Genomic DNA, 22,969 nt, shown 5'->3' on the forward strand with positions numbered 1-22,969 from the left:
CCCAGTTCAGATATGGCCATATGCAAATCAGTCTGACCATGTGCCTCATGGGAACAGTCCAGCCCGAACTGCCAAGCCATGCCTTCCCTGGACCGGAAACAGGCTTCCGAGGACCGGTTTCTGGCATTCCAGCCATCTTCAGCCCGGCTTGCTTGAATCCAGTGGTGTGGAGAGCATGGGACTCACGTCTGAGCATACCCATCCCACTCGGGTTGACAAATGCAAAAACCACAGTTGATGGACAGAATGCAGAACAATGTCATACATTCACCCCAGTACAGAGATCTGGGCCTAAATCCATCGTTTTTTTGCACTCCACACCACCCCAGTTCAGACATGGCCATATGCTAATCAGTCTGACCCTGTGCCTCATGGGAACAGTCCAGCCCGAACTGCCAAGCCATGCCTTCCCTGGACCGGAAACAACCTTCTGAGGACCAGTTTCTGGCATTCCAGCCGTCTTCAGCCTGGCATACTTGTCATACAGAACATACTCGAATCCAGGCCAGACCACTCCGGATACCATCCTTTTTGTTGGAATTATGCCTCACAAGAAACTTCTTTTCATTTGATCAGAAATACTACCAACAAGTTAACGGAACATCTATGGGGCTATTTTGCCCCCAATCTGGTCATACTGTTTATGGACAATTTTGAGACACATACAATACTGTAGCGGGAATTCCGTTCTCCTACAGAACTGTGCATAGAGACCTGGAACCTCAGTGAATTAGGATGGCCCAAAACTCACCTCAGTACCCAAAATCCCCTTACCGAGCTAGCTACAGTGTCTCATTGGTCATAACCAACTCCCAATGTTTAGGCAAACGAGATCATGAACCTAGATTACCTCAGGTATCGTGGAACACATGAACACTCTTTCGCTATATAATCATTTCAAACCAGAACGTGGAGTAAATGAGGACACGTGCATATTTGAAATATTTATTTACTAATGCAGGGTTCTCAAACACAGTATCTTATATAATACAAGCAAACATATTATAAGCAACAAAGTTATCAGCATAGTTACTAGTCCATAAAAGGCGAATGGTGACAGCATACTAAGATGCTGTAATGAATAGGAATTAACAATACCTAATTCTCACCCTCCCTATTTAGCATATTATATTTATATCTATAAAGGTCTCATTTGGGTTTTAGCAGGGCGGGCCCATACCTCAAAATCTCAGTGGCAGAGGATCACATCATCTTCCACCAGCTCTCCGCATGCGAAGCACCATCAAGTGTGTTACGTGTGTGTTCAGCACAACAATATAAAACCCGCTTAGAGCCAGATTTTGGCAGCAGAATATGTGTTATGTCTATGGAGGTGCGAAGATCAGACCTCACAACAACACTGTGTCGAGTTATCCTTGGAGCCTTCAGCACTCACTGTGCAGACAGTGTACCAAGCAAAACTGATATCAGAACAATAACATATTATTTCTCAAGTAAATCACGAAGCTCTTCTGGGTTGAAAGCTAAAACAACAATTATGTGTTGTGTGCAAAATGAAGCAAACGGAAAAATGGCGTTTAAACATTTAATAAGCTCATGCTAACTTTACACAGTATATAGAAAAGAATTAGCTATATGACACCCCCCCAATGATCCGAGCACGGTCAAAAATTAAGGTAAGGTAAGACCAGAACAGGGGCATAACATGAAAGCAGAGTTCAACAATAATGAGCTAAGCTAAATTTCAAAAGCAGATATGATGGCCTACAGTGGCCAAATGCAATGGTCTAAACTTTTCAACACCACGACCCTTTCGTACAAGTCAATAGGCCCAGGGCGTATAAAAAGAATCGTTTGTTAGAACAAAAGGCACCTTCCAAAAAATACAAGCAGGTACCTGCTTAAAAACAAAAGTCTCCAAGGCTTCTCAGGATAGGACTGAATATGCAAAATATGCAGCAACAGCCTCCAACATGAAATCACTGTCATCACCTGAAAACAGTTCAGCCCTCCAATTAAGTAGTGGGAAAGAACATACGTGCTCCTCCAGCACTGGATCCTCTAGCATCCTCAGAGGAAAACTCGGCGGGTTCTCAAGAAAACTATGTGCCAAGAACTCATGCGCCGCTGCGAGTATGTCCCAATGACCCATTAGTCCATGCATCGCTGCCAAGGCCATAATCCTTTCGCCAGAACAAACCAACTCGTGAGCAACTATGGGGCTCATCAGATGATTAAAATCGACGTCAGGAGACACCGTTAAGCAGAGACACAAATCTGGGCCCAGTCGAAATCATAGCTCAGGCAATGAAACACAGGCTGGACACATGTGGGCCTTGTTTAAGTTGGGTTGCATGGTTTTTCACTCACGGCGGGGCTCGGCTCCCGCCTTCATTTCTTCCATGATCAGGGAGTATACCCCCACCCGAGAGCTTCGCTCTTCTTCCCAGTCTTTGTTGGTGGTCCCCCGATTTAAGCGCAAGAAGTGGGGTGGGGCGAACTTTTCTACGTTGGCACCCACCTTTTGGAACTCTTTACCGGACCACCTAAGACTGGCAACACATTATCTTCCTTTTCGGAAAGACCTCAAAACCTTTCTTTTTAAACAGGCCTTTCCTTTGTGATATGCTCTCACTACTCCCTAGGTCCACCAGTCCTTGGTACGGTGGTCACTCTCCCCCATTGGTACCCTGCCCTCCATAGCGCCAAGAAACCGCTGGTGAATGCTGCGCTTAATAAATATTTTAAATTCAAATTCAAATTCATGTGAAATAGGAAAATTGAAACGATAATCCAAATCCGTGCTTAAAGTCGCAAGCGGCAGGATGCCATAGTAATCAAGCATCCGGTTGCGAAACAGTGGCAGGAGGGACTCTGTGGCTTCTAACGCAGGACGGGCATCCATGTTTAATAAATCAAAATATCACCAAAACGCCTGCAGCCAATGCTAGCAAAACAGGGAAGCCACCAAACAGACTTGAAAATATAGAATGAAAGAAGGCAGGGATGAGTCCAAATATTTTCTCGAATGAAGTCACGAGAACACTGCTAACTAATTTAAAAAAGTGAGTGGAGGAGGCATTAAAGATTTGATGAACCAGCTCGCTGAAATGTAACGGCAAATCAGTATTTAAAAGCGCCTGCACCTCTGTGCGCGTGTTAGCTATGTGAAGGACGAATGTTTCTCGGGCTGAACTTAGGGCCACCTCTTTTTGAGACAAAAGAGCTCTTATTCTACTCATACCATTGAACTCTGCCTTCAAGGTTGGGATGTGCGGCCAGATGGAAACTTCTGAATTCCCATGCATAGGGGATACAGAACGTGTTTGCAACAGACAACATGTTCTGATACAGTTACCCACAACATTCCTCGTTATTTAACAGTAAATAACTACCGTTCGCCAGTAATGTGAAAGTGGGAACGATTGCGGGAACCGGAGTGCCTTTCAAAACACAGGCTAAATTAGGCCGGTCCTGATCACAAGAACCATTTGACTGGATGTGCCTGCATATCAATGAATGGTCAGGGGACTCTGTACATTCTTCCCCATTAAGATAGACTTCTTTCAGGCATCTATAAGTGAATGGAAGCGACCATGCCTCATGGAGGAATGAGCTACCTAATGGTTCATATCTACCTATCGCAATATATCGCATACAATTAGTAAACTTGTACAAGGCAAATGGTAATGTGATTAATCCGTGGATAAGCCACGTTGCAGCAGTGGCCTCAGCTACAGAGAACGGTAAAGATTCCAAGCTCTCAATGTGTAACATGGAAAAGGATGCGTCACGCATTGAAAGCATGCGTTATTTGTCAGTCAAATTAAATAAGGGTAAAGAGGGAGGACACGTTCATGTAATTCCAGGGCACTCTACCAGCCTTAAGCGTCTGCAGGGTCCACGCAAATTGCATTATAGAACGCAATTGATTTTGACCATGGTATAACACAGACACTTCATCATTTACAATATCAACAACAGAGGATACAATGTTATTCAACGTGTAGATGCGGGAAGAAAGCATGTTAATACTGTTATCGACGGGGAGGAGCTTCGCGGGCGACCAAGATGGCCGCGTAAGCTCGGAGCTCCGTGGACCGTCCGACCCACCGCAACTATCCTGCCTGAAATCCTGGTCCACGTTGGTGGAATTGTAATGCTGGTGGCCTACTGAGGCGGGGACTGCAATCGGCTTCCGAATCGGTGGATCCTGAGCGAAGATACGCCGAGCTGAACTCCGCTCCGTGACGGTGCCATTGTCCCTCCGGACTTCGTCACTTCGTCACTTCGCACGATCGGACTGAGTAGTGCCCGCCTGCCGCCTTCGTTGGTTAAGACACTGCGCTCCTGCTTGAGCCCTAGTCTCCCCGGTCTTGATTTCTTGATCCGTCTGCCTCTCGGCTGTGGACCCAGAACTGTTGCCACCTTGCCTTTGTTCTCACGTACCCATCATGGCGGGCAGAGGTGATCCGGACAGGGCATCGAATAAAGGTGGTCGGGGCAAGTCGCAAACACAGAACAATCGCATGGAGCGATATGTGAATCTCAAGTCGCCACCTGCATCTGCGGCCGTCTCTAAAGGGACCCCATCGACTAGCCCGCCGGATGGATCGGATCCCACCCTCGTGGACATCCTGGGTGCCATTACTAGCCTCCGTGCCGACATGCAGCAGCAGCACGAGACCCTGACACATAAAGTGGACTCCATGGCTATTGATATCACCCTCATTAGGGCCGACTTGGGCAAGACCAACGAGCGTGTGAAAGCCCTCGACATCAAGACTGCCAGCCTGACCTCGGACGTTTCCGAGCTACAGACTGAGGTCCGCAATCTGCGGTCGACTGCTGATCTATTCTCAAGGCGGCTGGAGGACTTTGAGGGGCGAGCCAGGCGGCAGAACGTCCGCATAGTAGGGGTACCGGAGGGGTCCGAGAATGAAGCAGCTGACCTATTTGTGGAGGACTTGGTTAAGACTCATCTGGCGCCCTCTGGACTGAGCAATTTTTTCTCAGTGGAGCGAGCCCACCGTGTACCAGGGGGCCCGCCGAAAACGGGAGCGTCGCCGCGACCGATTGTGGCGCGCCTCCTCAACTTCAGAGACCGAGACGCGATCCTCCAAGCATCCAGATCGCATGGACCACTTCACTACCAAAATGCGGAGGTGCACTTCTACCCGGACTTCACCAGGCTGGTACAGCGTCAGCGACTGAGCTACGCGGGGGTGAAAAGACGCCTCAGAGACATGGGTCTCAAGTACTCCATGATGTTCCCTGCGAAACTCCGTGTTGAACACAAGGGACGTGCCCTCTTTTTTGACTATCCTGAAAATGTCAGTGAATGGCTGGACACTGTTTCGCCGGCGCGTGATGAGCAGGAGGATGAAGTTGGAGGCGCCTCGGGCGGAGCGGAGCGGCAAGAATGAACTAGGAGCTGATGCTACCCCCGCCTCGAATGACCGCCGGACTGGGTTTTTTGTTACTTAATATTCTCTCCTTCATTTACATGGTGGGTGGCGGGACGATTTCACGGGGATTCCTTACTCCTCTGGGTCTTTTGTAGAGTAGTTAATGGGGCGACAGGCACACTGCTGGTTGGGGGGGCTTTTTAGTCTAATGCAGGGGTGCAGGGTGGGGGGTTTGTTGGGTACAGTTATGCTTTGTGTTGTTTTTTCCTTTCTTTCTCTTGTGTGGCAATGTGACATTGGTGCTTCTGAACTGTTTTTGGTGCAGGTGTCTTTGGGTTTTGGGTGGGGCGGGCAGTGGAGGGATGGGGGGTAGGATGTTAAGAATTCTCAGTTGGAATGTTAACGGGTTGGGTGACCGAATCAAGAGAGGGGTGGTGATACAACTGATTAAACGGCATATGCCAGATATTGTCCTTCTTCAGGAGACACACTTGGTGGGCAACGCCTGTAAGGCCCTGAATCGTAAGGGATATAAAATGGTGGCACACTCGGGGTTCTCTTCCGGCTCCCGGGGGGCGGGCATTCTCGTGCGCGCGTCCCTTCCCCTGGAGATAGAGACCACTTTGATTGATGATAGGGGGCGGTACGCCGCCATAGCTGGTAGATGGGAAGGGCGTTCCCTCACGTTGTTTTCTGTGTATGTCCCCCCGGGGCTCCAATCTAGTACCTTTCATGACCTTGGTGGTGCCATCTTGTCTATGCCGGCTGGCCGTTTGATAGTGGGGGGTGACTTTAATTCAGTTTGCTCCGGTCTGCTTGATCGCCAACCGCCCCGCGACCTACGTAGCCCGCAGATGTGGCTGCCATCCTTTCTTGAATCCATGGGGCTGGTGGACGGGTGGCGACTTCTGCATCCCACGCTCCGTCAATTTTCCTTCCTATCGGGTGCACACGGGAGTCTTTCGCGCATCGACTATGTCCTCACATTGGCCTCGGATGCGCTGGCCGTTTCCGAAGCCCGCTTTCTGGCGCGGGGCATTTCCGATCACTCCCCGTTATGGGTCTCCTTTGACTTTGGGGTGGTCCTGTCGGAACGACCAGCAGCGGTCAATCCGTGGTATTTCCGGAATTTCAAAACCCGTTCCCTCCTGGCCAAAGCCATTGATCTTTACTTCTCCGAGAACGTGGGCTCGGTGAGGTCGGCCGTTACACTCTGGGAAGCCTTCAAGACGGTGCTCCGTGGCGAGGCCCAGGCGCTCATCGCTGAGACCCGCCGGACTAGGGATTCCGACATGCTGGTTGTCGAGCAGGAAGTACTGCGACTCGAGGCCCAGTTGGGGCCCGAGCCGGATTCCTCTGTCCTTCATACCCTCTCGCTGAAACAAGCGGAGTATCACGCCCTGGCCACTAATGCCGCTCTCGTCCTGGCCAAGGAACAGCGGGGCCGCATCTACGACGTGGGCGATAAGGCCGGGAAGTTGTTGGCTTGGCTAGACAGAAGGGAGATGGCCAGCCGTGTGGTACCCGAACTCCTCGGGGACGACGGTGTGGTCCTTACGGATCCTAGCGCTATCGTTGACTCATTCGCTGGCTACTTTCAGGGGGTCTATGAGTCTGCCTCGGACTACTCGGAGGCGGACTCATCGGCCTTCCTCTCGGATATTGACCTGCCCTGCCTTTCCGAGGAAGAGAGAGAGGACCTGGATAGGGACATCACCGCTGAAGAGATTGACCTTGCGATCCGCTCCCTAAGGACCGGAAAGGCCTCCGGGCCTAACGGCATACCGGTGGAACTCTACAAAATCCGTTCGGACGCGATCTCCCCGCACCTCCGTAGAATGTTCTTGGAGTCCTTTGAGAGAGGCTCTCTCCCCCTGGATCAACGACTAGCTACCATCGTGGTCATCCACAAGGAGGGTAAGCCACGGGACGTCTGTCGATCGTACCGTCCTATCTCTCTCCTTAACGTAGAACCCAAGGTCCTCGCCAAGCTGCTTGCCAACCGCTTGATTGGCGTCATTAGCGACCTCGTGCACCCCGACCAGTCGGGATTCATCCCCCACCGAAACACTGCCCTCAACTTACGTCGCCTCCATGGTGTCATGGCCAGGGCCCACACTCTCGAAGAGCCGGCTGTCCTAGCGTCTCTCGACGCCACTATGGCCTTCGACTCTCTCGAATGGCCATACCTCTGGGCGGTGCTGACCAAACTCGGGTTCGGGCCTGTCTTTGTGAGCTGGGTGAAGCTCTTGTATGCTGACCCGATGGCCAATGTTACGGTCAACGGTCGCCTCTCGGCGCCATTTCCCCTACGTCGGGGTACTAGACAGGGTTGCCCCCTGTCCCCCCTTCTGTTTGCCTTGGCCCTTGAACCACTTGCAGCTTTATTGCGTGCGCATCCTGACCTGCGAGGCATTACATGGGCCCCTGGCTTTGAAGACAGGGTCTCCCTGTATGCCGATGATATTCTGCTTTATCTGACTTCCCCCTGCAGGTCCCTCATTGTGGCCTGTGATGTGATCAGACTTTTTGGGCGGTACTCTGGCCTGATTATCAACTGGGCCAAGTCCTCCCTGTATGTCCTCAAGGGGGATACTCCGCGTCTCCCCAGAGGCTGCGGTATTCAGATTGCCACGCGCGGCTTCAAGTACCTGGGCATTTACATCTCTGGTAATCCCAAGTTGAGGCATGACAACAACCTGCTTCCTCCTCTTCAGCGGTTACGGCGTGATGTGGACAGCTGGCGTAAACTGCCGCTCTCCCTTCTTGGCCGTGCCACTCTATTCAAGATGATGGCCCTGCCCAGGTTCCTATACGCGCTCCAAAACGCTCAGGACCCGGTCCCGGCGCGCTACTTTCGTGATCTTGAAGGCCTTCTCCGGACCCTCCTCTGGGAGGGTCGACCCCGCGTTGCCTTTCACAAACTCACACTCCCCTGGTACGACGGGGGCATCGCCCTCCCAGATGTGCGCCGTTACTATTGGTCTTCGCAACTAGCTGCCCTCAACCACTGCTTCTATGGCCCAGTGGAGAGCCCCGGCTATGCCATGGATAGATGGCTGATGGGCGATGGTAACTATTATCGGGCCCTATACTCGAAGTCTTTTGACCGACGGTTGACGGCTGTCCTAGCGTCTCTCGACGCCACTATGGCCTTCGACTCTCTCGAATGGCCATACCTCTGGGCGGTGCTGACCAAACTCGGGTTCGGGCCTGTCTTTGTGAGCTGGGTGAAGCTCTTGTATGCTGACCCGATGGCCAATGTTACGGTCAACGGTCGCCTCTCGGCGCCATTTCCCCTACGTCGGGGTACTAGACAGGGTTGCCCCCTGTCCCCCCTTCTGTTTGCCTTGGCCCTTGAACCACTTGCAGCTTTATTGCGTGCGCATCCTGACCTGCGAGGCATTACATGGGCCCCTGGCTTTGAAGACAGGGTCTCCCTGTATGCCGATGATATTCTGCTTTATCTGACTTCCCCCTGCAGGTCCCTCATTGTGGCCTGTGATGTGATCAGACTTTTTGGGCGGTACTCTGGCCTGATTATCAACTGGGCCAAGTCCTCCCTGTATGTCCTCAAGGGGGATACTCCGCGTCTCCCCAGAGGCTGCGGTATTCAGATTGCCACGCGCGGCTTCAAGTACCTGGGCATTTACATCTCTGGTAATCCCAAATTGAGGCATGACAACAACCTGTTTCCTCCTCTTCAGCGGTTACGGCGTGATGTGGACAGCTGGCGTAAACTGCCGCTCTCCCTTCTTGGCCGTGCCACTCTATTCAAGATGATGGCCCTGCCCAGGTTCCTATACGCGCTCCAAAACGCTCAGGACCCGGTCCCGGCGCGCTACTTTCGTGATCTTGAAGGCCTTCTCCGGACCCTCCTCTGGGAGGGTCGACCCCTCGTTGCCTTTCACAAACTCACACTCCCCTGGTACGACGGGGGCATCGCCCTCCCAGATGTGCGCCGTTACTATTGGTCTTCGCAACTAGCTGCCCTCAACCACTGCTTCTATGGCCCAGTGGAGAGCCCCGGCTATGCCATGGATAGATGGCTGATGGGCGATGGTAACTATTATCGGGCCCTATACTCGAAGTCTTTTGACCGACGGTTGACGGGCCCCACCCGTACTGCGGTCCGCACTTGGCGGGCGGTTAATAAAGCACAAGGGTGGCAGAGCAGACTCACGAGGTTCACTCCCCTCTTTGACTCCGACATCCTGGGTAGACTATGGCACACCAAGGGATTTGACAGGTGGGACCTAATCGGCATCAGCAGGGTTGACGATATGCTCTCCAAGGGCTCGATTAAGACCTTCCCCCAGTTACAAACCGAATACCAGCTGGGCGCGACGGAGTTTTTTCGCTACGCTCAACTGCGACATGCGCTGCTCTCGGCCTCTCCGCCGGACGGCGTCATTCCCGAGAGTTCCCCACTAGAAGACAGGATACTAGATGGGCACATGCCGGACAGCGCTATCTCCCTCTCATATAAAAAATTAATCAATGCACGCGCGGACCTCCTCCTTAGTTTGAGAGACCAGTGGGTGGCGGATGGGCTTGAATTGGACGATGAGGATTGGCAGAGCGCAGTTTCCTCCCCTAAGGAGGTTGCCATTTCTTCCCGTCTTCGCCTCGTGCAATTTAAGATCTTGCACCGGGTGTATATGACAGGGCCCCGATTGATGCACATGGGTTTCTCGCCTGATGGTCTCTGTCGCAGGGGCTGTGGAGCTCTTGCCACTTTTCTGCACATCCTCTGGGACTGCCCGGTGATCGCCTCCTACTGGAGAAGAGTGCACCGCGTTATGGAGGAGGTGACTGGCGTGGCTGCCCATGCTGAGGCCCGTCGATGCCTTCTGAACGTATGGGAGCCTTCCGACCACAACGTTGCGCAGACTAGGTGGGTTACCCTTGGGAACATGGTAGCTAAGAGGGATATAGCCCAGAGGTGGGGTGCGGCCGAGGCCCCCCTGCTGGTACAGTGGAAGGCCAACATGGACTGGTGCATGTTCAGGGAGAAGACGGTCTATGTGGCCAGAGGGAGGCCTCGAACTTGGACTAAAATTTGGGGAGCATGGAAGGAATACAGGGGAGATGTTTGCTTACCGCCTGAACCAATCAGTCAGCATGATAATGTTTCTCCCTAGCCTGTGACGCCAACTGAGCTCTATTGTACTATATTCTCCTGTCACCTTCCCCCTCCCTCCTCCTTCCCATTCTGTAACCTATCCTTGATGCGCGTTTCCCTGCCTCTTTTCCCCACCCATCCCTGACACCCAGCGTCACACTATTCACACTGCCACCTTCGCGCCCGTGGGCGCCTTGTTGTTGTATTCATTTAATATAAAATCAACCTTCGACGATTATGTCTCAATTGTTTGACACTATTTCTCTCCTTTTATTTCTGCTGCCTTGCCTCCGGGATGTCAGGCTGAATAGCTGTGTGTTCTGATTTCAATAAAGGTTTTCAAAAATAAAAAAAAATAAAAAAAAATACTGTTATCGACAACTGCAAGCACCTTTTCCAAATTCGCTTGATCAAATGTTCTAAGGTGCTTAGCAGCCTCAATTTGTGAAAATTTCCAGATTTCATTGTAAACTGCATAAATCCACCGTTTAGATCTACCACTAGCCGGGCCCTTTATGAAATCATTTAAATCCACCTTATCAGTTAACTGGGATAGATGTAATTTAACAGCAGCTAATGTAGAATGTTGTAGCCAATTCTGACATAATTTGCCAACGGAGTAAGTGGTGACAGTATGATCAGTATCAAATTGGGGATCAGGCCTGACTTGTGTAAAACCTTCAGTTAAACCCAAAAAGCGACGTTGGCAAGAATCAGAGCTTTTGTGCCACATCAGCCAACCCTTCGGATCCAAACTGGATACATTAAAGAATGAATTGTGCATTAATGTTTGCAATTCTCGAATGGAAAACTGTGTGAAATTATTCCAACCGGAATATTCTTCCAAATCAGGAATAGTAGGGGTATTTAATTTTTTTGAAGTAGCCAATCCAAAGCATGTTGTCTGGAAAATGGAAGAATTTAAAAACAACATATGATTTGGGATTGTTATTATTTATTATTATTTATTGGGCTTATTGAGCACGACAGCTACCCAAAAAGGGTTTCCCAGCGCTATAAAAGATACTGAACAAAGAGGCAGAAAAGAGTTATAGGAGGAAAACCGGAACAGGTCATTGGTTGAAAAGCCAGGTCTTAATGGCTTTACGGAAATGGATGTAACAAGTTTCTAGACGGAGAGATTGCGGGAGGGAGTTCCAAAGCTTCGGGCTGAGGAGAGAGAATGATCTTCCTCCCATACTCGCGCGGTATGTTTTAGGGATACAAAAAAAGCCTTGAGTGGCAGATCTCAGGCATCGGGCAGGCGTATATGTATGCACATGAGACATGCACGGTGCAATGCCTCAGTGCATTGTACCTGCCAAGTTTTAGAACCCCAAACCGATTTAAGGTCAATAGTTTCCTTCCATAGCTCGTAGCCCTCTACAGCTACTTTGTCTAGAAAGGACTTCGAATACAACAATTTAGTATCGGTAAGTCTAACTTTGGACCTGGACTTTTGTGTCATCTTAAAATAAAAGGACTCAGGATGTAGTGTAGTTCCTATATTCCCGATAGGCTCTGCGCATTGGAATAATATACTCAGCAGTGTAGACGTAGGACTGAGGTCGACTAGGTCTCTACTGACTATATTAGACTTAAGGTTTGCCAGCTAGCTCAGAGGTCACTAGAAACTTTCTCGAATAAACGAGGAGGAGTTTAACCTCCCTGGATAGACAAGAAGGGATTAGCTTCTGACAACCGTATCTCTAGAGTTGTGTGAAACAATAGACATCTATTTCACTCAGTCAATCGTGCATACTTAGTTTCACCAGAGTGTAGAGACAAGAGAGATGGGCGTTTTCAATAAAAGGTGTATTTTATTGAGCAGTCTTCTTTCTCATGCAAGAGAAATGAATTGCCATAATTGCAATACTTAATGTAAAGTAAAGTGCGTACAGTAAAAGGAGTATTATGAAATAATACTGTAAAAGCATTGATATGGTTTCTTAGCCATAAGATACTTTAAAATGGATAAGATATGTACATACATATATACATTGACTAACGTACTCAACTGGTGCTTCTAAATACGCCTACCCCGGTATACCTGACCTAAGCCTAATACGTGGGAAGGAGTAAGTAAGTAGCAGTTTAAGTTAAGATGGTTTTGCCAAGAATCTGACTCAAGAATTCTCTTTAAGGGTTTAGTCAGCTCCGTACCTGGGTAATAGAATGCAGGAGGTATGGTATCTCTCTTTCAGGACTCGATATCCCAGCAGCCCGCGAAGGCGGCTGAGAACACCGGAGCTGGATTTCTCGGCAGGAGAAAAGACAGCGTCTCTCTCAGTGCGTCAAAGAGGAGGGGCAGTGTCCGTGGGCTCTCGCATCAGCTGGGCTCTCGGGCAAGTAGATAGCTGCTCTGCTCCAAAACCACCACCGTGTGTTTGCTTAAGGCAACGTTGGTATATTTATACCTGAAAGGTGCCGAGTTTGACGTAAGGTTTGGACATGAGACGTCAATAAAGATGTCACTAAGAACTGACTGTTCCTTTAGTGTTCCCAGGAGTTTAATGACAAATCAAAACAAAAGCAAATGGGGATTTCCCAGGTTGCTGGAGGTTTGGTGTGTCGAAAGAACTCGTTGTGCTTTCTAGGAATCCAAGGAAGTAGCTTCTGCCATGCTTTGGACTGCAAGGGCTATTTACTTAAATATGGATCTGATTCTTATGCCATTATAGGGATATTATTGATTATAGCCGTACAAGGGCATAAAATAGCAATATTGATTCAGGTTCCTAGATAAAACACAATACCAACTCCACGATCTAATGTCCATCATTACTAAAACTAAGCAATAGTAAACATTTAAAGGTGCATGTGTATTCCAACCCACCCCAAATTACATTTTATGCATTCGAAATGGTGTATGCGAAATACACGAAAATGATTATTGGTACTGTACCTTTTTCAAGCAGTGTAATCATTCAGTTAAACATGCTTATATATATTAGCTGAACGATTTGCGAAAATTACACATGAAATGGCTCTTAATACAGAAAAGAAGGTTGAGACCATTCCATCACATATAAATACAGTTGCTGTAAATGTGCTAGAGGCGGAGGTAATATATTGTTTCTAGAGTTTCCTAAAAATCGAAGCTCTGTTCTTTAAGAATAGTTCTACTTTAAGCAGAGTACTTGTGCCAGAAAAAGGTAAATATTTTGGAAGTTTGAAAAAATAATTTCGCTTTCAGGGGAAAAAATAGTTCCAAATGTTTTCAGTAGCTTTTGTTTATCAAAGCTGAAGGCCAAATTCAGAGTTCAGGGGAACACTGTGTGCTCGTTGCTTAAAGTTATTCTTTCTGTTCAGGGGAGAACATCATTTCAGACAGACTCGCAAAAAATTGGTCTACGACATCAGGTGAAAGTTCGAACAAGTTTGAAAGTGCCGCAACAGTGCAGTCGTGAGAATTATTACTATCATCGATGTCAGGATCAGCAATGCTCACAGAATGTCGTACCTGGGTGATGCTGCTCTCATCTCGTACTTCACTGCCACCTAATCGTAGTGGTGAAGTCTCAACGAATGCCGTCATCAGAATGGGTAGCCGCTGGGGACAACACGATGCATGAGCCGTTACAGGACTTAGCAAAGTATCTGTAGCCAAAGGTACTGCTGATGGTAGTGTAAGACAGACGTCCAACACGCATTCTTCTCCGCATAGCATACATCGAAGCACAGGTAGGATGCTATTTTGCCAGATAGGTCTGAATGAAAGAAACCAGGTCATTTTCAGATCTCTTCTAATCCAAGGACTTTAGTTATGCATCCCGATAGCCTATAGCTAGGATCGTTTCTTCCATCGTTGCTGGAGTCTTGCCTGCGACTTGGCTTGCCATATGGAAGCAGAAGGGTCAAAAATAAAATTCCTGCTATGAGTCCCAAAAGTAGTGGTAGGCCGCCAAAGACAGAATGGACAAAATTGGGAAAAATGCCCAGAACTGTTTCGAAGGGTGTTAACAGTCCCGAAGAAATTGTCTTAAATATATGTGGGATACCACTGGCATCAGACATATTTAGGATTTGGCTTAGCATTTCTACGAAATGCACGGGACAATTTGTTGATAAAAGGGTATGTATCTCTGCCGTTGTCCTTGCAACTAGAAGATCATACGTTTCTTTAGATGACGTTAAAGGCACGGTTGTCTGTAAAAGAACAGACTTCATTCTGCTTAAAGTATCAATTCGTATAGAAGAGATATTCAAAGAAGGCCAAATCGTCGCCTCCGTATCTGGAGAGCTGTTTGTATACAATACTTGCATACAGCAAGTGACCATGGAACTAACGCTTACGAGATAGGCTTTCCCTGGCACCATGCCACAACAGCTGTGGTCCATTATTAGAATATAGCTCCCGTTAGTAAGCCGTCTAAAGAATGGCTCTATCTGTGTTGCAGGTGTGCCGTGCTGGTGACATGAAAGGTTAAGAGAAGTGTGGCTCAATGGTTAGAGTGGCAGACCCTGATGCAGAGGTCTGGCCCAGGACCAGGGTTCAATTCCCGCCTCGACTGGTCTTGGTGGATCTTGGGCTCATAATTCCACGGACCCGATTTCTCGCCTCGGTGCCTATTCTAATCATGGGTCCCACGCTGCAACTCTGGGCAATAGCTTGCTTAGTCTCCACAACGGCCCCCTACAGCGCTTGGGATGCCTGGTTGCACCCTGGGGATGCCCAGGAGTGGACATTTCAGGGGGAAAAACCAGGAAGGGTTCCCTAGCGGTATGAGTACAGCGCCAGGACACTCAGGAGTATCAGTGCGCTTTACAAGTACTGCTACATTTACATTTATTTGAAGTCCCCTCACAGGCCCCATGCAAATTAATACCTTGGCACAGAAGTATACCGCTTACCGATTGTTTACAATTGTTACCACTAAGAAATACATTCTGTTTCTTTTCACTATAACATGTGTGTGTGTAAGGCAATTTCCATGATTACTTAATTTACCCTTTACCCAACCTTTCATACTGGCCCACTGGTATATACTCTTGGCAGTATTTAAATTGGAAAGTTGTTATCGGAATTGTAATTATTCCATGTATTATCCATTCAATGACAGGTCTTTCTGACATTGTCAATGGTAATCTCTCAAGTTTTTCAATGCTCAGAATCGTATAGTCTGCTCCTTTTTGTGCCAAACTGATTTATTTATCAGTAAGGTTAAAGATAGAAAACAATGACATTGTGTTTATCAAACGCCATGGCACGTAGCCTGAACGCAGATTTTGCAACGTCCAGCCGAGCTGTACAATAGAACGTAATTGGGACTGACCGTGTTGTAACATTAGTAAGTCCTGATCTATTATATCGATAGCAGATGATACAATACTGTCCAGTGAATATATTCTGGAGGACAGAGTCATTAACCCATTGTCCACAACAGAAAGCGATTTTTCCAAATTAATATAATCAATTTCTCGTATTTGTTCTGCTGTCTCAATTTGAGTTACTTTCCAAGCTTCGTTGTACGCAACGTATATACCGGCCGCTATGAAACGTTTTTGATGCTGTTTGCGTGGTCCCATTATGAAATCACGTAAGTCAGCACCGTCTTTAAGTAAACTCAAGTGTTGCTTAATTTAAGCCAGTGTGGATGTCTGTAGCCACTCAAGGCATAGTTTCCCTACACTGTATGTTGTTACTATCCCTGGATGTTGTCTCTGGGAGTATCTAGGGTCTGGTCTGGTCATTATTTTAAACCCCTTTTTTTTGTTCAGGAATCTATCTTGACAGTTATTTGTGTCTATTGGCCAGATCAACCATTTTTTCCAATCAGGATGTGTTCTGTTTTGGTGTAAAATATTGGATACATCTATCTCCACTTCTGTAGTGGTATTACTATCAGGTATTGGTTTTGGAGTAGATGGTTTGTTTAAGTCTTTAATCTTAGCTAGGCCAAGACAAGTAGTCTGTTGAATGGTGTCATTCAAAAATATTATTTGTTCTGGGATCATGCAGGCTCTAAATAATGCTTCTAAACCTTGGACCTGCCAATCTTTTGTACCCCAGATGGTTTTTGTTTCAATGTTGTCTTTCCAGAAATCAAAACCAAATGTAATCATTTTTTCATAAAATGTTTCTGAATATATCAATTTAGTATTTGTCAACATTGTTTTTATCCCTGTCTTATTTAATAGTTTAAAATAAAACGTTTCTGCATCACTTGTGTTAAACCCTGCGAAGTATGGGAATTTCTCATAAAATGTTTTCGAACTGCTTTTAGGTGAAGTTGCACAATGTTACCATTCATTATACTTAAAAAGATTTCTAGGATGAGCAGATTTATGTAAATAGTGATGTGCAAAGTGGTTGTAACAGTACATTTGTTCATAATTCGAAGAACCCTGTAAGTAATCATGTTCTGTAAATTTTGCTGACATTACTAAATCTGACATCATATTATTTATGCGTTCAAAGTCCCAATCATCAGAGAATGTACTTGGTTTTACAAAGTCACTTAATGAAACCTTGAACTGATGTGGATATTTCAAGAGTTCAACCGGCCATAGATTTCGTAATCCGTTTTGTCCGAAGCTACCCCACTGGGTAATGGAATGGCTGTGACATTCACTGATGATAGTTCTCTTTTCTCGATGTGAGATGACTTGTGTGGCTTTAGGACAAAGTTGATGTTCTGACTTGCTGTGTCCATTGCACTGTATTTTCCCTCAATGAATGTTCCCAAACAAAGTACCACGATGAGCCAAAGCAGGAGGAAAAGTACACCTAACACAATCCAAAATTCAATCCATGGAGAAATCAGATAGGTTTCTTTGAGTTGATGAAAGAGTTCAGTTAATTTGTCTTTGAAAGTTTTTGTTATTGGCATTTCTTCAGGTTCGCTTGGATCTTCAGAAAAGTTATCAAAATTGATGAAGTAGCCAGATGCAGTTCTGTCAATTGTTGGAATTGCTTCCGAATTTTCCTTCAATTTTTCATTTTTTCTTTCATTAGCATAGTCTGAGGCTACATCGTAGCAGACAGGTGTTGCTTGACGAACTGTTTCAATTTGGGTTTCCAGAGTCAAAAGTTCCATGGCATTGTTGCATAGTCCTTTTTTATTCACTGCTGGTTTATCAAATGTGATTAGTCTCTCAGTTTGAACCTCTTGGATTGTAGCAAATTTTGGTATTCTGCTATTTCTTGGGAGTCCACTGGGCCTACTACTTAATATTGGCCACATGATTGTGGTTGTACCAGGTCGATGGATACAACTCGGTTCTCCTTTTTACCAGCAAGGGGCGGTAGTACAACTGATCTTGTTCCACTGACAGCTAAGACAGGTACTGCTTTCCTGTAAGAAGGCCCAAATTCCTTCTTCACTGCGATCTTCCCTCTGACCAGATCCCCAATCTTTGGAATCCAGACAGGCCTTGCTGGGACAGGTGGTTTATCTTCAGTGGCTGTTGGCTGCTGTTTTAACTTTATGTTGCTCAGGTCTTTTCTTGTTTCATTTAAGTCCTGTAAAACAGCCAAACAATCTTTGATATCAAAGCATTTTCTTTCTACCACTGAAGTCTGACTATCTAAGTCCTGAATATGCATTCTAGTACCGAACAATAGTTCGTACGGACTGAAACCTTTAAGAGAATTTCTTGGCAGATTGTTAAGACTACGTTGGACACTTGTTAAATGTTGGACCCTCCCATCACCCGAACCTAATACCCTCGCCGTTATAGATTGCTTTATGTCCCGGTTTTTTCTTTCCACAATCCCATTTCCCTCAGGATGAAAGGGACAAGAGTACCGCAATGCAATGCCCATGCTGGTCATGGCCTCCTTATAAGCTCGAGAGCTAAAAGCAGGACCCTGGTCAGAATGTAGCATGCCAATTGCGTATGTGCCGATAATGACTCGCAAATCTTTTATAACTGTTCTGGCGTCAGCCGAGCGCTGGTGTCTGCATTTTTAAGTGAATCTAGTCTTAAAAAGAAATTAATGGGACGCTGGATTTTACGTATAGATAGCCTTATGCTAACTTACAAGAATGGCCATGGCAATACTCCGGTCGGTTCACTACTGCGATCTCTGTTGCAGTTCGGACAGCTCGTTGCAAATTTGTAATGTTGCAGGCTCATCCCCGGCCACCAGTATTCTGATTGTAATTCTTTCAGAGATTCCTTGATCTGTTTGTGCCTCGGACCTTCACCCATGTGTGCGTCTGCTATTAATAAGACTCTCCTGTTCGTGTTTGGAATTACTCTATCCCCCACTCCAGGAATTCGAGCAAAAGGAACGGAGTTTGCATCAATTATGTATGTATAATTGAGTGGATAGTTCACGGGTAGTGCTGCACAGTCGCCTTTTGAAGACGTTTTTACCGCCAGCATGGTTTCCTCGTCTATGTATTTTTCTGAACGCTTTTTTGTGGCTACGGAAGCCGGTTGAGTTGCTTCCGCTGTGGCTGTATTAGCCAATGAATTCCCTGCAACGTGAACGCCATCACGTTGAAGACTCATTGTATGTATCACGTGAGTCTTTCGTAGTTCTTTCTGAAAAAGAACTACCTGTTCCCAAAGCTTCTTATGCTTTATTGTGGCACCTGTGTCATCTTTGTAACCGTTTTGAACCCAGTTCTGCATGTCATTATTGTAAGATTTGACGCAAAAATGTGAATCGCACACTATTAGTGTCGGGAATTCACGATTAGCATTTTCAAGCGCCATCTTTAAAGATCTGATTTCAGCTCGCTGAGCCGAACAGTTTCTTAGTGATTCAGTTTTTGTTATTTTTGGTCTGAATTTACCACAGCGCCAGCGACCTTTAACAATCGCGCACGCTGCATTGTAGGATTTATTATCCACATCATAATGTTGTGCAAATCTGTCCATATAGATTACACAAGAGTACTGTTGAAGAGGCAGAATTTCGATTGGCAGAGGATATTCTTCTTCATATTTTAGATCTTTCAGTTTTTTCATGTTCGGGTCAAAATAGTATTTCACCTCTTCTGCAGCAAGAGAATTTTCCCACTGTATCCATTTTGGATCTAATGCCACTGTTTTTAGATTAACTGGGCTTAATAACGCCTCAAGGGCTGATTCTGCTGTATAAACAGTTATTCTTTTGCCTTGGGCTTGGGCTCTTTCTTTTGCTACAGTAGTTTGAACCGCATTTACAATATTTTCTGTAAGACTGAATGTTTTTTCAGCTCTGTGTACAAATGTGATTTGTAAGCTATTGGTACCGTTTCTCCCTCATTAGAGGTCAGGTACGTGAATCCGCATCTTCCTGGGAAGACTCGGATTACAAGGTTGTGTGTGTTGTCGCGAGTTTGAAGTTTTGTTTTAGCTAACATGTCTGTTTGCAATGATCTCAAAATTGATTGGTTTAAAACCAGGTTTTATTAGTTCATAGAGAGGTTTAACCCTCTCTGCATAATTTAGAATGTAAGTTCTTCCGAAAATCAGTAGTATTGATTGTAAGTTTTTCAGTGTTTTTGGTGCTTGGAGTACAGCGCACTTCTCTAAGAAGTTGTCTGCTAGGCTTTTGCCTTCACTTGATATTTCATATCCTAAAAAACAGGACAGTCAGGTGGGCAATTCGTGACTTTTTAAAGTTGAATTTGTAACCCTCTGCAGCGAACCCAAGTATTATGGTGGTCACTCTTTTCAAGTGAGTATCCAGGTCATCATCAGTGAGATAGATGTCATCGACATAAGATAATGCCTCATCATCATATATTTGTAGTAACTCTGTTACTCTTGCTGAGAATAATCCTGGGCTATTCTTGAATCCCTGTGGGAGTCGACAGAAATTTTTCTGTGACCCCATTATTGAGAAAGCGGTTAAATACCTGCTTTCGGTGCAATATTTTGACAAAAGAATCCATTAGAGATGTCTAATGTTGTTTTGTATTTTTTGCGAACGATGTTATTCATTAGTGCTGCACTATGTGAGTTTTGTACAGCAAATGTCTTGCAACATGAGTTAAGGTCTCTGTAGTCCAAGACTAGACGATATGAATCGTCTGGTTTGGAGACAGGAAACAAAGGATTGTTCATTTGAGAGGTGCATGTTTTGATCACCCCTTGGTATTCAAGTTGATCTAAGATCTCCCTGACTTTTTTTCTAGCTTCTTGCTTAATTGGGTACTGCCTTTGTGCAGTTGGTTGACATTTTAACTGGATTTTGTGAGGAGGAGAGTCCTCATCCCATCCTACATGATTTTTATATAATGCAGGTGCTTGAGCTACTGCCCATTTTCTTGTATATATGTATTTTTTATGAATTGGAATATGATTTGAGAAGGCAGGCATAATCATTTCTTCGCCATGTGGGCACTCCCTGGAAAACTCTGGTGGCCAGTCTTTCTCAGCTAATAGGATGTCATAGCCTTTTGAAAGGTTATCCCAGAACAGACCCCTTACTTTCCTAGTCTTATCTCCCTCTATACGCAATGTTATTTCGGATATTTTATGAGGTTCGCTAACTCTGGTATCTGCAGTTTCCGCCTGAATGTATTCATTCGTGTCCCCTGTCTCCAGATGATTCATCAGGATCTTGCGAGCTAATGTCACTTCTGCTGCGCTGTCTAGCATTGTCTGGGCCCACTTTCAGCTGTGTCCTCAGGATCCTCGGCATGTTTGACTATTTTAATACTTGCTACCTTCTTTCTTGGAAATTGTGATTTTTTACTTTGAGCAGGTTCCTTGTCTTTGGACTTGACGTGCTCTTCCCTGTGTTCTGACCGTCCTCTTCTTTCCGCTTTCTGTGAGGAAGATCGAGAAAGATTGAGTGAGAAGGATTGAGAGGGACGTGTATCAACATCTTGATATCCGTCAGGTTTTCTTATTTTATCCCTATCTCTAAGGTTGTATCTTTTTTCAGAGGGCTCCCTTTGGGGAGACTTGTCTTCTCGGTCCGGAGATCTTTCTCTCCGTCGAGGAGACCTTCCTCTGGACTGGAATCTTTTTTCTTTGGGAGTGGATTGTTTATTTCCATCCCAGCTCTTTTTTGGAGTGTTTAGATTATTTTTAATAAATATCTTTTCAGGATTTTCAGTTAGTTGGGGTTTTACCGGTTTCCCACCCAAACTATCTCTACCTAGTTCTTCATAGGATTTTTCTATGATTCTGGCAAGTTCAATTGGTTGGTCTGCTATATCTGTTTCCTTCAGTTTCTGGCAGATCGCCACAGATGCAGCTTCTCCTTTTATGTTGGCTAATAATATAGCCGAGACCTGCTTGAAGTCTTTAAGTAATTTCATACCCAGAGTTAAAGCAGGTTCTGGACCGTATTCATTTTGAATCTGTCTTAGTACATCTGGTATTACCGCCATGGACGTAACACCATGTGTTTTCGTGTAAATAGAAGCAAAGACTGTGCCCCAAGTGTCACAATCCTCCACATGTGGTGCGATCCGCATTGGAAGGCAGATAGTCAGAATTCTGTTTCTCACTAGGGGTTGTATTCCAAAATACTGCCTCTATTTGATTTATCTTTTGTGCTAGCCAGAATGGGATTTGTTCCCGTTTTGCGGGTGTTTTACCAAGACATGAGTGTATGTTCTGTGGTGTAATTTTGTTTGTGTTTCCCTGATGAGGGTTCAGCTGTGGAATGTTAATAGCTGGTTGGACTGTTGAAGTCCACATTACATATTGGACTAATTGTCTATGTATTTTAATTAGTACTTTTAGCTGGGCTAAAAGTTGCCGGTCTGACATTTTTTCGATGTCTGGATGTGGTGTGTAGCTGGCTAGAACCGGCCACGTTGCTCATGGTCTACCTAGTGGACCGAGCCTGGTTATGTGATCATTATGTTTTAGGGCGCCTTTAAACCAGAGCAGGTGCTCTTGGTAATTTAGTGGGATTTCAACATCCTCGAAAGGAGTGTATTCATACGGAGGTTCCTCTATTTTGTAATAGTGGAATTTGTGTGTTACAGCATTTGCTGCTTGAAAGCTTATCCATGAATAGAATACCTCTGTCTACTGATATTCGTGGGCCTCTACCACGAATATGACTGTACCACCTCGTGATGTCAGTCCATTTTCTATAAGTTTAAGAGTTATAGTTTTTCTTATGTTGACCGGAATGAGTATAGCATTCGGGTCAGTCTGTAGGAGACTCGTGTCATCCTCTAGGAGTCGAGCTGCTATTCTAGCTGCCTCTCTTTCTTCTTCACTTTCCCCCATTTTACTGGCAGAAAGTTTTTGTTGCAGATCAAGTTTCAAGGAAACAAAGATTAGGAGCACAATATTTTGGAACACTGTATCCTTCAACGTTGACTAAACCAAAAAACTATACATAGGAATCTCTTCCTACTAAGTTCCGGCGGATTTTAACCTTTCACCCACTCCAGACATCTTTTGGAGTATTTACGGGAAAAAAGGGTCTGTGTGAAAAAGCACGACTGAGCTACTCTAACGTCTTGCGTTAGTTTTATCGCCTTACCAAACGTTGGGCGCCATGTAGTGTAGTTCCTATATTCCCAATAGGCTCTGCGCATTGGAATAACATACTCAGCAG

The 22,969-nt window shown here is 46.0% G+C and overlaps 1 protein-coding gene across 1 annotated transcript in view; it reads left to right on the forward strand.

The window, feature by feature from the left end:
- Positions 1-22,969, forward strand: part of DNAH17 (dynein axonemal heavy chain 17) — a 15,539,113-nt gene that overhangs the window by 5,250,989 nt on the left and 10,265,155 nt on the right. The window lies entirely within an intron of this gene.

This window comes from Lissotriton vulgaris, chromosome 7, assembly GCF_964263255.1.
Source record: "Lissotriton vulgaris chromosome 7, aLisVul1.2, whole genome shotgun sequence".
NCBI classification, from domain to species: domain Eukaryota; kingdom Metazoa; phylum Chordata; class Amphibia; order Caudata; family Salamandridae; genus Lissotriton; species Lissotriton vulgaris.